This window comes from Pangasianodon hypophthalmus, chromosome 3, assembly GCF_027358585.1.
Source record: "Pangasianodon hypophthalmus isolate fPanHyp1 chromosome 3, fPanHyp1.pri, whole genome shotgun sequence".
NCBI classification, from domain to species: domain Eukaryota; kingdom Metazoa; phylum Chordata; class Actinopteri; order Siluriformes; family Pangasiidae; genus Pangasianodon; species Pangasianodon hypophthalmus.
In genome coordinates this window covers 31,223,567-31,238,907 of record NC_069712.1, presented here as the reverse complement: position 1 = coordinate 31,238,907, position 15,341 = coordinate 31,223,567, and the positions used below count along the sequence as shown (strand labels likewise).

The 15,341-nt window shown below is 37.1% G+C and overlaps 1 non-coding gene across 1 annotated transcript; it reads left to right on the top strand.

Annotated features, from left to right (window-relative positions):
- Positions 1-3,535: 3,535 nt before the first annotated feature.
- Positions 3,536-3,606, top strand: trnag-gcc (transfer RNA glycine (anticodon GCC)). The gene has a single exon. It is a non-coding gene; the product is annotated as a tRNA-Gly (tRNA).
- The last annotated feature ends 11,735 nt before the right edge of the window (positions 3,607-15,341 follow it).

The following is a 15,341-nucleotide window of genomic DNA, read 5'->3' as shown; positions in this document are numbered from 1 at the left end:
AATGACAGTGCTCTTGCACTTGATAACATCAGCCTCATAACGGGGCCAGGTTAATTAAGAACTACAAGATACAAATAAAAGAGACCACAAGTTAATGGTCTGGAAGGTGATAGTTCAGCTGTTAAGGTCCTGAGCTAGCAACCAAAAGGCTGTGAATTTAAAGCTCAGGTTGGTCAGAGCTTCAGAGCATCTTAGGAGGAGTATAAATGTTGGACTGAGATGTTTCCTATCAAGAATTGATAAACTGTGTACTATTATACAACAGTTAGTTTTGGTCCACTAATTTGATTGGTCGAGCATTATTCCAAGAGTGCCTATGTTTCTTATAATCGCACTGAGACGTTTCACCATGTATATCACTCCGCTTGCCTGTGTTTGCCACGTAAATTTCCACTTCCTCGTTAGAAAGAGCTACTATAGTAGAGTTAGCAACATCATCAGAGTTGATAACTGCAGTTAGCATCATCAGAGGACATGGCAAATGATACTTTTCAGGAATATAACTTTTGACTTAAAATATGAAAGCTCGTCAGGTGAAGATGAAAAGGAAGAAGGGACGCCAATTTCACCGGAAGCACCGTTAACAGGAATGTACAAATCAATGTGAGCTAGCTAGCAAGCTAGATGACATGCTATATAGTGAGTGTGGCTTCTTCGGGATCTATTTCCACTAGCGGATCAAGAATAAACAGAACATTTGACTTTATTGAGTCGGAAAAGTCATTTACTTTATATTAATTTTGGTCTATGGCCTCGTTTCTGCGGCCAAATCACAGATGTGCACTCTTGCTCGTGCGGTATTGCTTAACTATAACATGGGCAAGACTTCTCAAAAATATTAATTCGCTCTTTTACAGAGGTGCCAACATTTGTTTTGGCCATAGCATTTATAATTTTTGACCCCTTGCTTCGCCAGTATGGCTGACAGTTTTCTGATATATCAGCTAAGGCAGTGGTCATACTATATGCAAAGAAACTTCACCAGCTGTAAAAGGGTATTCACTGAATGGGAAAGGATATGTGATGTGAAAGACACATTTGTTTATGGTAGTGTTTGGCTACACAAAATAGCTAGCTAATGTTACCCCTACATCCCCCAACATCACACCCTGCAGAGAAACACCCTTGATTCATCCATCCCAATGGCACCATGTGATCAAGTGGTCTACATGCTACCAAAAATGTCTGGAAAATGGTGGAATCTCCTTTATTTTTAAAAAGGTATTTTGCATTTTTATAATCAGCAGTCAGGTTTTTCAACAATAAAAGTGTAAAGTAGGATGTGCATCACCATTTAATTTCTTTCCGTACGTTGGCTATGATGTATATCTTTTTAGGTTGAGTATTTTGTGTTCATATTTTGGCACACAAGTTGATTGATTTGTTTGATATTTTCCATTCATGTCAGTAAAACAGTATAAAGACCAAGTTTTTATATTGTACTGATGCTCAGGTCTACAAATTTCTACAAATATGTCAGTTGTTCAATGCGAAGTATCTTTCTCACTACAGAGGTAGGCGGTTTATTGCTATGTAATGTAATGTACCTATATATTATTATACTCATAATATAGACTGGTTCAATGTGGCATTGGTGGGTTTGTAGTTTTGTGGCTTGTTCAAATTGCTGTAAATAGTCGACACACTAACACATACAGGAAACAAACGGGGAAACCCAAGACATGCTGTGGACCCAAATTTAACAAATTCCAGTTCTGAATACACTGACTGTCCCAAGAAAAAAGTAAAAATTGGAAATACTTCAGAAGCAGTCTTTAAAATGATGGACAATTACTTTTCGGCTGCCATAAGTGCTGTGGAAACAAGAGTAAATGTGCGTGTGAGTGTGTTTGACTGACTGGTCCTACATCTATTCTGATAATTTCAGAAACTCTCTGTGGAGTCATATAAATATAATATGTGTATCAATATAGAAATGTAATAGTAATATTAAAAATAACAGATCTATAATATATGCAACCTACTGCACTAACCTGACTGCTTATCTAAGGTCAGTGTTCACCTACAGGATTATTCTAGTAGTTTACTTAACCAAATAATTTAATATTCGCCCTGCCGTGTTGTAGTGTTATATGTCATTTAATATTCTCATAGAGAATACAAGGCCAGTATTTCAAACACCTGTAAAGAAGTAAGCAAATTTATGTACTTACTCATATTTTCGCTAAAGAAAATGGACCTTAATCAAACAGGAACTGTTCCATACTCATCAGCACAAGACAAATTTTCCACCAAATGTAAAACTCTTATGGATGGAAAGACTGATTGAAGTAGTCAGTCTCAGAGGACAAGAAGATGAAAGCAAATGGAGAGAGAAAGAAGAAGGACAGGAAGGTAAATATGAATTTAAGTGAGGTCCATTAAACATAGATCTATTGTCCAGTGATAATGGATGAGATGAAGTTTAAGACTGGCATTCATTACCTCTGTAGATTTACTGCCCTCTGTTTCTAATCAATACAGCATGCGCTACATGATTCAGGGGGCTGCGCTCTGTGTCAATAACGCTCTATTTCCTCTTCAAAACTCAGTGACTGATAGATCAACATTTGACGAGAACAAGATAAAGCATGGTGTTTGTCAGAGTATTTTTCCCTTCAATTCTTTTAAAATCCTTCTATGCTAGGTTTAAAGGAAAAATTCATCCTGAACAAATTGCATATTAATCTTTATAATTAACATGTGATCATCAGAGGCATCCATGATTTATTTTATAATGAAATTCTGAGTTGACTTTTAGTTTAAACTTTTTTTTAAATGATATGTTGGTATACTGTATGTTCACGTTGCTTTGTTTTCTACATTACTCACGATGTTGTTCGACTACCTGCTGATAGTGGTGGTGATCTGTGCCTAAAGAAAGCGATGCAGCAGAGCTTTAATGCTTTATTCTGTGCAGCTCTCCTACCTCCTCATCTGTGCCCTGCTCAAACAGATCTAAACCAACCAATGAATTAACACCAGTATCACTAAATACATCAGCAATATTTCACTCTAAACATGTTTAATGGGATTCAGGGAGGAGTTCTGCTTGAAGGTTGGATTATTGCATACAGTGATTTAATTAGAAAAACAATAGGCCTGCTTTTTCCCAACAACCCACATAACCCATTATTATCTCAGACCTCAATATTATTGTTGCATTTCCCATTATTAATTATTATTATCATCATCATCATCATCATTATTATTATCATTATCATTATTATTATTATTATTATTATTATTATTTGTGTGTTTGCTGAATGTATGGATCTTTTGTTAATTAAAAAAAACACCAAGCTTTATATTTACTTTTATTTCATTTCTTTTTTTTCCCCCAAAGTAAAGCATAATCACATATTCTCAGAAAGAGAACGAGAAAATGGGAGGTATGTTAAGAAGTCTTTCGGCACGCGCTTAAAATGGTTGAAACCGGAGACGCGTACACGACTTCCACGTGGAAAGACCAATCGTAATGTTTATGTAATGTAGGACCATATTTAAACAGCAGGGGGCAGTGCTTTTTAGAGAAGCATTGGTGGTTCAGTGGTAGAATTCTCGCCTGCCACGCGGGAGGCCCGGGTTCGATTCCCGGCCAATGCAACATGGTTTTTTGTGTCATCGTTGTAATTCTCAGCTGGAGAATATTTTGCATCCTGTAACAAAAAAATAGATTCTAGCGACGTTACAAAAACAATCTTGATTTATGTGTGCTTGCTCCTCAAACTCTCCAAGTTCAGTCTAAGGTGTTTATTTGTAAGGAGATCTGAATGTTAGAGGCAAGTGAATTCTTAACAATGAAATGTAAATACCTTTGAACAGGAGAGTTTCTAGAGTTGGATCACTACTGGGGCACAGACCCCCCAAGAATTTTACAAAAGTACTTTTCTAACAGGACCTGGGGGCATGCCCCTGGTAATTTTTTTTTTTTTTTTTTTTTTTTTTTTTGCAGAAACAGCACCAAAGCGTTCACTTCTGGTCACTTTAGGAGTAGTAGTATTTGTTTGTTTGTTTGTTTGTTACATAATGTGATTAAAGAACAGAAACAAACATTAATGTAAGGCTGCTTTGACATTTTTACCATATCTGGGTAATTTGTTTGTCTTGTGATTTTTAGATTAAGGTCAGGGTTATAGTGAAATTCTGCAGTGAAATGTAGATCATTCAAATACATTTGTCCCTGTTGTCTGCTTACCCCTACCTGACTGATGATGCTCTTCCCTCTCTCTGCCATCTCTTGGAATGAAATAAGTTCATATATCCATCTGGATAAATAAAAAAATAAGCTAAGTAGTAGTAAGTAGATCACTCCTTGCAAACAGAACAGCTAACACTTTTTAAAGAATCTATTAAAAAAAACCTTAAATCCACAACTAGTATTTTTGTGAGCAAACTTACTAACTAGCCCCTTAAATGAACAAATCACTTCAAAAAGCTTACACTGATGATGACTAAATCACATAGTTTGGGCCAAGTTAGAAGAGATAAGCAAGCAATCTTTTAGCAGTTAACGAGATAACATTATCGCTCAAATCTGTGCCAAGTAAATTAGATCTGGAAAATGGGATGTCCTCATTCAACTAAATGCAAATTCACATACTAGTCACCGAAACAGCAATAAGCATTAGCCTGGTAGCTACGTCTCCTCAACTACAATGTCGTATTATGAATGATCGTCTGACCGCAATTCAAGGTTTCCACAGGGAAAAGTGACGGGGGGAGGAGCACAGCGAGGGGGGCGGGGCATATACTTGAAGATGCGCAGGATACACTAACTTACACTAACTTGAGGAAGGATAAATTGCAATAGAGTGTCAAGTAATGCACAGTGAGCACAGAGTTTCTGAAGTCTGTATCTGCAAAAGTTGTAAAGCATACACTATGAGTTTTTAGTTATGTTGTTTTAGACCATAGCACTATTTAATTCTCAAAATAGCAATTGGTAAGGAGGTGTTGATCATAAAAATTATATTGTTACTCAGGGAAAAAGAGCACAGGCCACAACAGACACATACAAAACAAACTGCAGCTTCCAAACAGCATGCAACTATGAGCCCAGCTGCAGGATAGGAGCTCAGATGATGATGAATCCTCTGATAACCTCAGAAAGATGCCGGTGTTATGTTTGTTCCCCAAGACAATGGATCTAAAACGAACAAAATAATTATTTGTGTGCTTGAACAAGTCATGCCTAATCAGGGTAATGCCAGCATTCATGTGCAGTTAGTCTCAGTGCCCGTCGATTGCACAGCGGAATTAATATTTGTGCCTGTGGTGCTGCCCAATTCGCAGCAGTCTAACAGTCACGTCTTTGGAATTGAAATTTTGGCCCTGCAGCAGCTCCTGAGGATTTGAGTGCTTGCATGTTGAACAAACACACAATCAATATACAGATAAAAAATAATTTGCATTACTCTATGACTGGGCCTTTATCTCTTTCTGTAGCACAGATGGCTTGAGGCGAACAAATAACAGGTAACCTAAAACCCAAGCATGACAGTTACAGTACTAATCCAGTCTGGCTGCTTTTCATGGCTTTTATTAGCTCTTCATTAAAAGATCATATCACAGACCTCGCACTATAACATGGTGTGAAATTATATCGGTGTCATACATCATCTCTGTCTGTATCTATACATAACCAGAGATAATATCATATAGTTCTATGTCAGGTGTAAAATATTGCTAAAGTTATAAACTCGTGTATTTCAAAATTTATTTAAAAAAATACTAATTGGTGTGTAAATGTGAATGAATCTAACCTTCTGCACAAGGCTAGGAGTTTCACAAAACCCAACTTGTTTCTGTTATGCATTCAAACAGGGAAGGTTTCACTAAGCGTCTGTGAAATATACAAGACAGGCTGTTTACAGACTGCGGATTATGAATGGCAAAAGCTGGTGAGAGGTGAGGAGAAACAGCTCAGAGTTTTCACCCTGCCTGACACAGAACTCCTTACAGTATATATAATAAATCTTTTGAGATGACAACCAGACCGGTGGTTCTGGAAAGGACTTATGATATAAACAAAGCGTGCAGGTTTGGCTGGCATTCTTGTTGTAGCCTTGTTGCTCCTTCTCAGCAAATTCAATACTATACTAGTTGATAAACCCTACTTAGTAGTTAAGGTTTTCTTTTTTTTCTATCTTTTTCAGAAATTCACTTGAAATTTGGAATACATTTGAAAACAATACACTACCTTTTAACATTTGGGTCATATGAAAACTGTTCCAAAATACTCAATCTAGATGGAAACATTTGTCAATGTGAGTTCATAAATATCGAGGAAAACCTTTCCAATTTTGCATAATAGGCTATAATGTAAGGCTGACAATAAAAAGACATAATGAACCACACTCTATAAAAGAATAAGAGGTGTGGTTATGGACATGAGACATAAATATTGTCACTCAAATTGAACCCCAAAGATGAATATTTTCCTGTAATAGCACGTTCCTCCTACACCACAGCAATTTGACAGTGATTACAATTTTCCATTAATTCAAGAATGACACATACATTTTACTTTTACAGTTACAGTTAATGTGGAACATTCAGTTCCTGTATTCACTTATATTATAACAGTCCCTCCTTTTGCCCTAATTGAGACATGCCTGGGTAAACTCCACCCTGCATGCGTAACTCTCGCTCAACTCTCTGAATAGCGCTTAAGTCTATAGTTATGTCTGAGATCTGAATACCTCAGTATATGTACTCAATTTCACTATTAAATCCTCACTATTGAGCCCAACTCTGTATATATGTATTTAAGTATGTATGTACTTGTATGTATGTATGTGATTTCATTCATAAACTGATACATGATTGTTTCATTGCCCTTGTCTTTCTTACTCAGGCTTGTGTTTCTTCATTTGCTAAGGAATATCGTATTCAGAAACCTCACTATCTCAGAGCCCAATGCGCAAATTTAAAGTGAACACACACCAGAGGGAGATTGCATTGGAATGCATCTTGCACATAAATCACAAGCACAAGCTTACATATCCAGAAGAGACACACATTTATCTTTGTCCCTATGTATGCGCCATTATATTCACAGAACAAAGCGTACTCAGTCGGGCTATTCTTCCTTTGTGTGAGGCCTCTCTGATTTGAAGTCTTTTTCTGAGTGGTTAAACAATATAACACGAAAACCACTTCTATATATTTTATTCAGTAAATATGTGCATTTCAATCCCATATATGCAATTCAGTAAGTCCAAGGTAGGAATCGCACGTGACTGAGACGCACCTTTGTTTCTGACCCCACATGCCCAAATCAGGCACAACAGAGTAAATGTTGCTTAATGTCTGAATAACAATGTGCATTAACTTCAGTATTCAATTCTCTATACAGGTGCTTACCTCAACTCTGAATATGGCCCAAATAGAGGACATTCTATATTGATGTATACACTTGGTACCCCAGACACATATGCCTTTGGTGAATATCTGGACAAATACAATGCAAAAACCCTTAATTACACTGGAGAGAGCAAGATCAAACTGTGTTGGCAAATTACAGCAATTACACTTCCTGCATATTCTCATTTAATTATTCTTTTTGCCAAGTACAAACATAATCACACATGTACACACAGCTAAACTACACAAGCTGCTTCTCTAAGGAGTCAAGCACCAGACATCATTGTCCCCTAATGCATAATGTGAGTGTCTATGAATTGAACACTGGAAAGAGCAACGTGTCCGACTAGCATGTTTGATGAGGTATAAAAATGAATGACAGCAGTGTGCCCTCTAGATCCTGAGATAGGAGAATACGTACAGATAGGTAGTGGGGGAGGGTGGGGTATTACTCAATGTAAATTGCTAGTGGCTCAGTGAACAGCTAATCTTAGCCAGCTACCTAGGTTGTTGTTTGTCTGTCCTGCTTAAAGAGCAGGAAGGAATTCTTCCTGTAGCAAAATGGTAATAAGCCCTTCCTCCATGTTGAGCCTTCCAGAAAGATATGACTCTAGCCCCATGCTTGATTTCTGTTGGCCCACATTTCCTAGACCGGCAGATTCTCAGCATTGAAGTTAATCTAGATGAAGCGATGTGAAATTGGAGGAAGTAGATTTCCTCTTCCATTCGAGTGAACAGAAATTTTTGTCACCATTGCATAAAACTAACCTTCCTGCTTCAATGAATACTCACACCTGGAAACTATAGAGGTGCACCTTCTGTTGCTGTAATCAAAAAACTGTACAAAAAAAAAAAGAATAGTAAACCACAATCATACTTCCTCAAGCGAAAGACAATTCCTGCATCATGGTGGCAACCTTCCCAGACTCCAGATAGGTCGGCTGTGAAGGTATGGCTCATGGCCGTTTATTTCACAACACACACAAGTCAGAGGTCAGGCATGGCTATCCATCACAGTGACAGTGAAGATCACACCTGCACCTCTACTGAAGGATACAGTGAGTCACACACAGTATGTGCCTTAGCCATTCATAAAGAATGTCAATGAACGTATGCATACACACAAAGATCATTGGCTCCATGCTGTGCTGCTACAGTAAGATGTCCTTGTCTAGTCCCTGTCAGCTCTGCCGAATTTAATTGAGCTGCTTTGAAGATTGAAGCTGCCATTTAAGATGCTTCTGAAGCAGGACGGACCTTTAAGAATAATCTAGCATGTGATGATTAAGAAATTCACTTGCTTACCACCGATAGCACGGCAGGCCTGAACCATAAACAAGGTGCTGAATTCAACTCATTGTCAGACTTACATTATATTAATTCATTATAACGTTCGAGGTGGAACCTAGTACTTGTTCTAATTGCATTTTTCCTTTCATAAGGCTCTGAGAACATAATAGTTTTGTGACTATCCTCTCATCTCTAAGTATCTAAGTAAGTCCAAGTGGAACACCTTTAGGAAGCATTATTTTCACGTGCAATACTGAGACTGTACTACAGATTTGGTAAAAGCTTAAATTGCACTGGGTAGGAATAGAACCTAGTCCCCCAACATGGCAGGCAAAAGATTAATCACTAAACCACCAATGCTAAAGAGAAGGACAAAATGACCCCTAGAGCTGTGGGAGCAAGCAGATCTACTATTGCTTCACAATGGGTCAAATTCAACTAAATTCCTTCTTGCATCTTGCATTTAGGGTGCGCCCATGTTAAATACAAATTTTAATGGACCTTAAAATGTCAGCAAAATATTCCAAATCTACAGAATCAGTCAGATGTAGATGAAACGAAACATGCCGTAATATATCAGGTCTGATATGAGAGGTGTGTGAATACTGGACACCACATATTTGAAGGAGTATGGGACAAATGGCAGTGGACAAAGTAGCATCTAGTAGGACATACGTACCTTGGTACATATACGCTTAGCTGCATCACAATGCATCCTTCGGAGGAAATCTTCCCTCTTTCCGCATACATGGGCATGATTTTCGAGCATGGAAAGCATGGATCCCAGCCAGGAATGGCTGTAGCATTGTCGAGATTCGAACATGCAATCTCCAGACAACAGGGCAAGCACTTTTCTGTTGTGACATGCGGAGCCAAGAAAAGGACTAAATAGGGACCCTGAGGCTTATTTTTTATTGATCAGTGAGGCTGAGCATCAGAATAACTATGCAAATGTCAACTTTTCTTACTTTTTTATGTCTGAAATCAGGATCATCAGATAAACTTTATAATCCTTTGCCCTATTTATTCATTCATTCATTCAAATTACACTTATTATCAGTTCACATTAAATTGAATACACTGAACATAAAGAGTTAAACTTATACTCTTTCTTCTGCTACAGAAAAAGTCTTCAGGCTCATTCAGTGACAGGGAGCCGGCAATATGCGACTTATAACCGAAATGCAATAAGTCACAAATATGAGGCAATAAACCACCAAGAATTTCTAACAGGCAGAAAAATGAGCAATGGATAAATGGATACAGTATTCGATATTCATGAAGACTGCACATGTTGAAATGTCAGAAGAAATATTCAGAGTATGAAAGATGGTTAAAAAGACTAAACTAAAAGACAAAACCAGATGGTGGGCATCAGCAGACGCGCCGACTTTATGTTGCAGAACAAATCAGCCTGTTCTTTTCCTCAGAAAATCTCCCATGACGAAGTGCATGGGCAAAACCAGACACGACTGCTCCCAAATGAATAAATCTATTCCATAATTCAATATACAATTTATCAGAAATTGTCAGGCAAAAGTAGTAGACAATGTGATTCATTATGTCAATTTTTGACCCAACTGCTCCGTTTTAGCGAATACAATGGAAAACAAAAAAATATGCAAATCACTGGATTGAGTAAATAGGGCTATCTCGTTAAAGATAATTAATTCTAGTGACAGGAGATTATTCTAATTACCATACCATGCCAGAAAGGTCATGCAAACACGCCCACAACAAGGCACACCTAATGTCACAACAGAAGCACACAAAAAGACACCAGATTTTCATTAATTTGCATCTAATAAACCGGGCTTTGTAAAAGAGGACAGTGGAGCACGTGGCCACCAGGGAATAAAATGCCATCTAAATATAAAAAAAATGTAAACATTTGGAAGAAGCGTGCAGATAACTGAGGTGGTGACAAAAGTGAGAAGGTCACTAATTATCCATGGTATGATACTGGAGGGTGAAACTACACTACCAAGAACTGGTCAATTTTATCATTTAAAAGAACAAAACTCTTGGGAGTGTGCTGTTATAAGAAAAGTAACATCAGGGTGGACTGCTGTTAACAACTTAGAGTTGATTATTTTCTGAGTACAGCACAACCTGAAGTGTTTTGACAGAATGACATATTGTACATTTTATCCATTTGGAGTTACTTTTAATAACATCCTCTGCCCTTTATGACTTTCCCATGGCAAAACAACGAAAAAAAAACCCTGAATGTTACCTGCCTGTTACACTCCTTCCACCTCATATATAATCATTGATATGGTTTTCTATTTTCCTTTACTAAATAACAGCATGTATTCAATCCATTAATTATTAGGCTTTGATTATGTGTAGTCTGTCATACCAGTTAAAATTCTTGTCCTTACACAACACGCATGGTCACTATAGGTAAGGATGAAAAACACACCTTTTTTTTCTTTGAAAACAGCTTTTACATCTGCAAAGATTTCTAGTTATCTAGTCAAGAAATATTCAGGCCAGACCTGAATACTACAGACAAAAAACAAATGACTGTCTAATTTCTATTGGTTTCTACTGACAATTTTCTGACTTTTTATGTTAGCTGTATCAGTCTTACTGTACCTGTGTACATGAGCATTAACAGACACAAACAAACCCATGATTATTTGATGGAAATGTGATTTATAAATAAAGGCAAATATAACCAAGCCTCTTTGTGGTTATTTATGTATCTGGCAAGACAAGAGCTAAACTTAATGAGGTTAGTTGTCAAGATCAGGCTACTGGAGCAAGACCCTCTTAGACAAATCAAAGGCATTTGTATAAGATGTCTAGGGCATCGGTATTAGAATTTCAAAGTGCGTCTGATTGTTTGATCTCCGTTCCAAAAAAAAGTTTTCCCACAATCCTTCTTAGGATCCATAATTAAGCTTGCTGGAGAGATTTCCAACTTCCCAGATCACAAATCCATTTGCTATTTATGCTGCAAGGAATTTTGGGAATATGGTAACATGTGGAGAGCGAAATAGAGAAAATATCTTCACTGCAAAAAAAATGGCATCTAAGCAAAGTGAAAATATCTTGAACATATTCAGATTTATTTAACATTTCCTATTATTAGATTACAATAACCAAGCCAATATTTTTTATACGTTTTTGCTCATTTTAAGCAATTATTTCTAGAAAAAAGCAAAATTATCAGCAAATAGAATCAGCAAATTTAAAGCTTGAAAGGAGTAAACACTAACATTAGGAATTGATATTATTTTCATAATAACAACTATGTTTGCCCATATTCAAGGCATTTTCACTTATAAAAGATATTTTTGCAGTATTGTACTAATAAAAGTAAGTGGATATATTCCTACATAAAAACATTTTTACTAGAAAGCAGTATTTACAACTATTAATAATCCCAACAGCAAATATTTAAACTATAGTTTATGTGACCTTTAGAGCTCACTTTGCCCTAGAGCATATTTCTGGTAACAATAATACCAAAAGCTCATATTACATAATGCAAATACAGCTACAGCAACTTCATCATTTGCTGAAAGACCATGAGAGAGAACATAGCAACTGTTTCCGCTTTACAGGTAGTGAGTAATGATATTAAATTCACAAAAATGGAATGAAAACTTTTCAAAAATGCAGTGCAGGAGAATATAATAATAAATTAGACCAATTTGTGTGGATACCAACTGATTCCCAGAGTGCCTACGGCGCCATCCATCCGTAATCTATCTTCATAATAATCATTCATGCTCTAAATACATCTGAGAGGGAGGATAATAAAACACGCGCCATTCAGCTCCATTGATTTGCATTGTTAATTTGCCGCTCGATGGCTACAGAGAGAGAATAATGACGAGCCACTTAAGTGCACTTAAAGGCTTCGGCAAATCCAAACATCGCTGTCATCTGCAATGAGGCCTGACAATAAGCTTCACTTTTGTCTTTACGTAAGGACACAAAAACATATGGGCCTACATTATTTATCCAGTTGATTTGACTCCTAGGTTATATTTAAGTCAAAATGAAACTCTTTTTCCAGTGTAAAATCATTTTTAAAGTCATCATATTTCTATTGCTGAAATAATGTTCAGGCTGTCTTGACCCAAGAGGAACAAAGTGAAATACAAATTCTGGAATAAGAAGGGTCTTGTAAACCTGAATCCAAAAAAGTGCTTTTAGTCGACTCCCACCTGTGCCATGTACTCGCCATCAAATGCAGAAATCTGCCTGAATGAAAATACGAATAACGTAATGTGTGTAACGTAGGGGTTATTTCTTTTGGATTAATTTGTTTTAATTTTGTTTTTTTGTATTCATTCATCTTTATTCATCTGATGCCTAATCTGGGAACACTGAGTGTGAGGTGTGAATACACCATGGATGAGACACCAGTATCACACCATGCACACACATTCACACCTAAGTGTATTTTCCACATGTGGGCTGCAGCATCCTTGTGGATTGTTGTGTTACTGCAGGGATCTATCCAACTTAAAAAAAAAAAAAAAAAAAAAAAAAAAAAAAAGACTTGCTCATGTGAAAGACATAAACCTAATAGACTGATGTTTTTACATTAGTATATCAGAGCCTCAGTGTATATTAGGTATTTTAATGCAGTTAGGAGATCAGAGTCAAACGGACAGCCCTTGCAGAAGGGTTAAGCTGCCTTTCACAAGCTCCCCCAATATGCTCGGTCTGATCCATAACCAAGTTAATGATTGGAATATGAAACGTCAAGGACTCGGGAATTTAATTCCCATAGGTGAGCAGTCATGGCTGTGTGGTGTAAGTTATACTGAGAGTGATGGAGTCTATACAATCTGACTTCATCGCTGCTAGACACTGTAGCTCTCCCCTGTGTGGCTGAATGGGATGAAAAATTAGTGGCTGTTATGCTGCCAGCAAAAAGCTATACTGTACTATAGCAAGCTCAGAAAGCTGTGGTGAAATGGTACTTCCATCATAAATAATGTAGACATCCTGGAGGGGGAGGGGGAGAGAGAAAGAGAAAATGTGATGATGGTGGAGAATGCAGCCAGAGCTCACAATTGAAAATTGCAAAGCCAAAACAGGAGCCAACATAAATCATTCATTTCTAAAGTACACACAAAACACATTAAATTAATTAATAAATTCATTCATTAATTTTAGCAATTGCAGCAATAGAAGCAGCATTTAGTTGTCAATTCCCATGAATATGCTATTATGTGGAGTTTGGAATGGTTAAGGTTACGATGAGAGGCTGAGATGGGGGTTTGTAGCTTTACTCACAATTCCAATTGTATTAAGAATAAAACTTGATGAAAATGCTCTGGCTGAATATAATTCCTCAGAATATTATGCAAGAGTGAATTAACCTTGTCAGTTGGGGTAACATACGTCCACATCAGCCCAGGAATGTAATTTGCTTAGGGGTGGATAGGAAATTATTGAGAAGAATAGTAACTGGGATCTGAGATAGTACAGTATGTATATATACACATAAAAATCTACAAGCTAATGAATTAACAAGGGTGGAAAATACTTCACTAATTGGACATTGTTACTATACTTAAGCAATGTTTTCGTGTATTTATACTTGAGTGTTCTTGAAATTGAATACTTGTACTCTTACTTAATTACATTTCCAAAAAAAATCCCCTCATTTTTTTCCCCTTAAAATCTTATTCAGATCTCAAAAGTACTTGTTACAAATCTCTTCCAGTCAATGACTATATTCTACACAGCAATAGAATGAGCTCAGTTTCCAACTTCCAACCTTATCAACCTACAAAAACACTTGATAATCATGCCACTGGCCATAACCTTCTCACGCTACACAATGTAGTTAATGCTATAGCTATCCATGTGCATTTGAAGATCGATAATCCACCAGACTGAAGTGTGGAACTTAAAGATTAGTGCCACTGGCCCTACCTCAGTAAAATACACTATATGGCCAAAAGTGTGTGGACACCTGACCATCACACTCATATATGCTTGCTGAACATCCCATTCCAGCTTTTGTCCCACTTCGCTGTTACAATAACCTCCATTCTTCTGGGAAGGCTTTCCACTAGATTCTGGAGCGTGGCTTTGGTGATTTGCCCATTCAGCCACAAAAGCATTAGTGAGGTCAGGCATTGATGTTGGGCGAGTCAACGTTCCAATTCATCCCAAAGATGTTCACTGGGGTTGAGGTCAGGGCTCTGTGCAGGCTGCTTGTGTTCTTCCATTCCAACCTTTGCAATGCCACAGCATACATAGACATCATATACAACTGTGTGCTTCCAAGTTTGTGGCAACAGTTTGGGAGAGAACCACATGAGGCATCACTTTTCCCTTCCTAGATGGCATGAACTCCATCTAATTTGAAAACATACACTAGGTAACTAATTTGCTAACATTAACTGGCTACATTTATCTAAATTAGCCTGTTTTCTTTACTAATACCAGGTTGGACCAGCATTTATTCTAGTAGCTAATATAATTAGCTAGACAGCGAGTCAAATTCTAACTAATAGTAAATATTGCAAAGTTACAGAAACCAAATGATGTTTTCAGGCAAAAATCAAAAAACAAACAAAACAAAAATCAACTTATAACAGTTTTAGATCAGTAATAAAAGGTACCTGACATTAAAGAGAAAGACGGAATTTCATCAGGTAAAAACATCTACTTTTTACTTTACTACTTCAGCGTATTTAAAA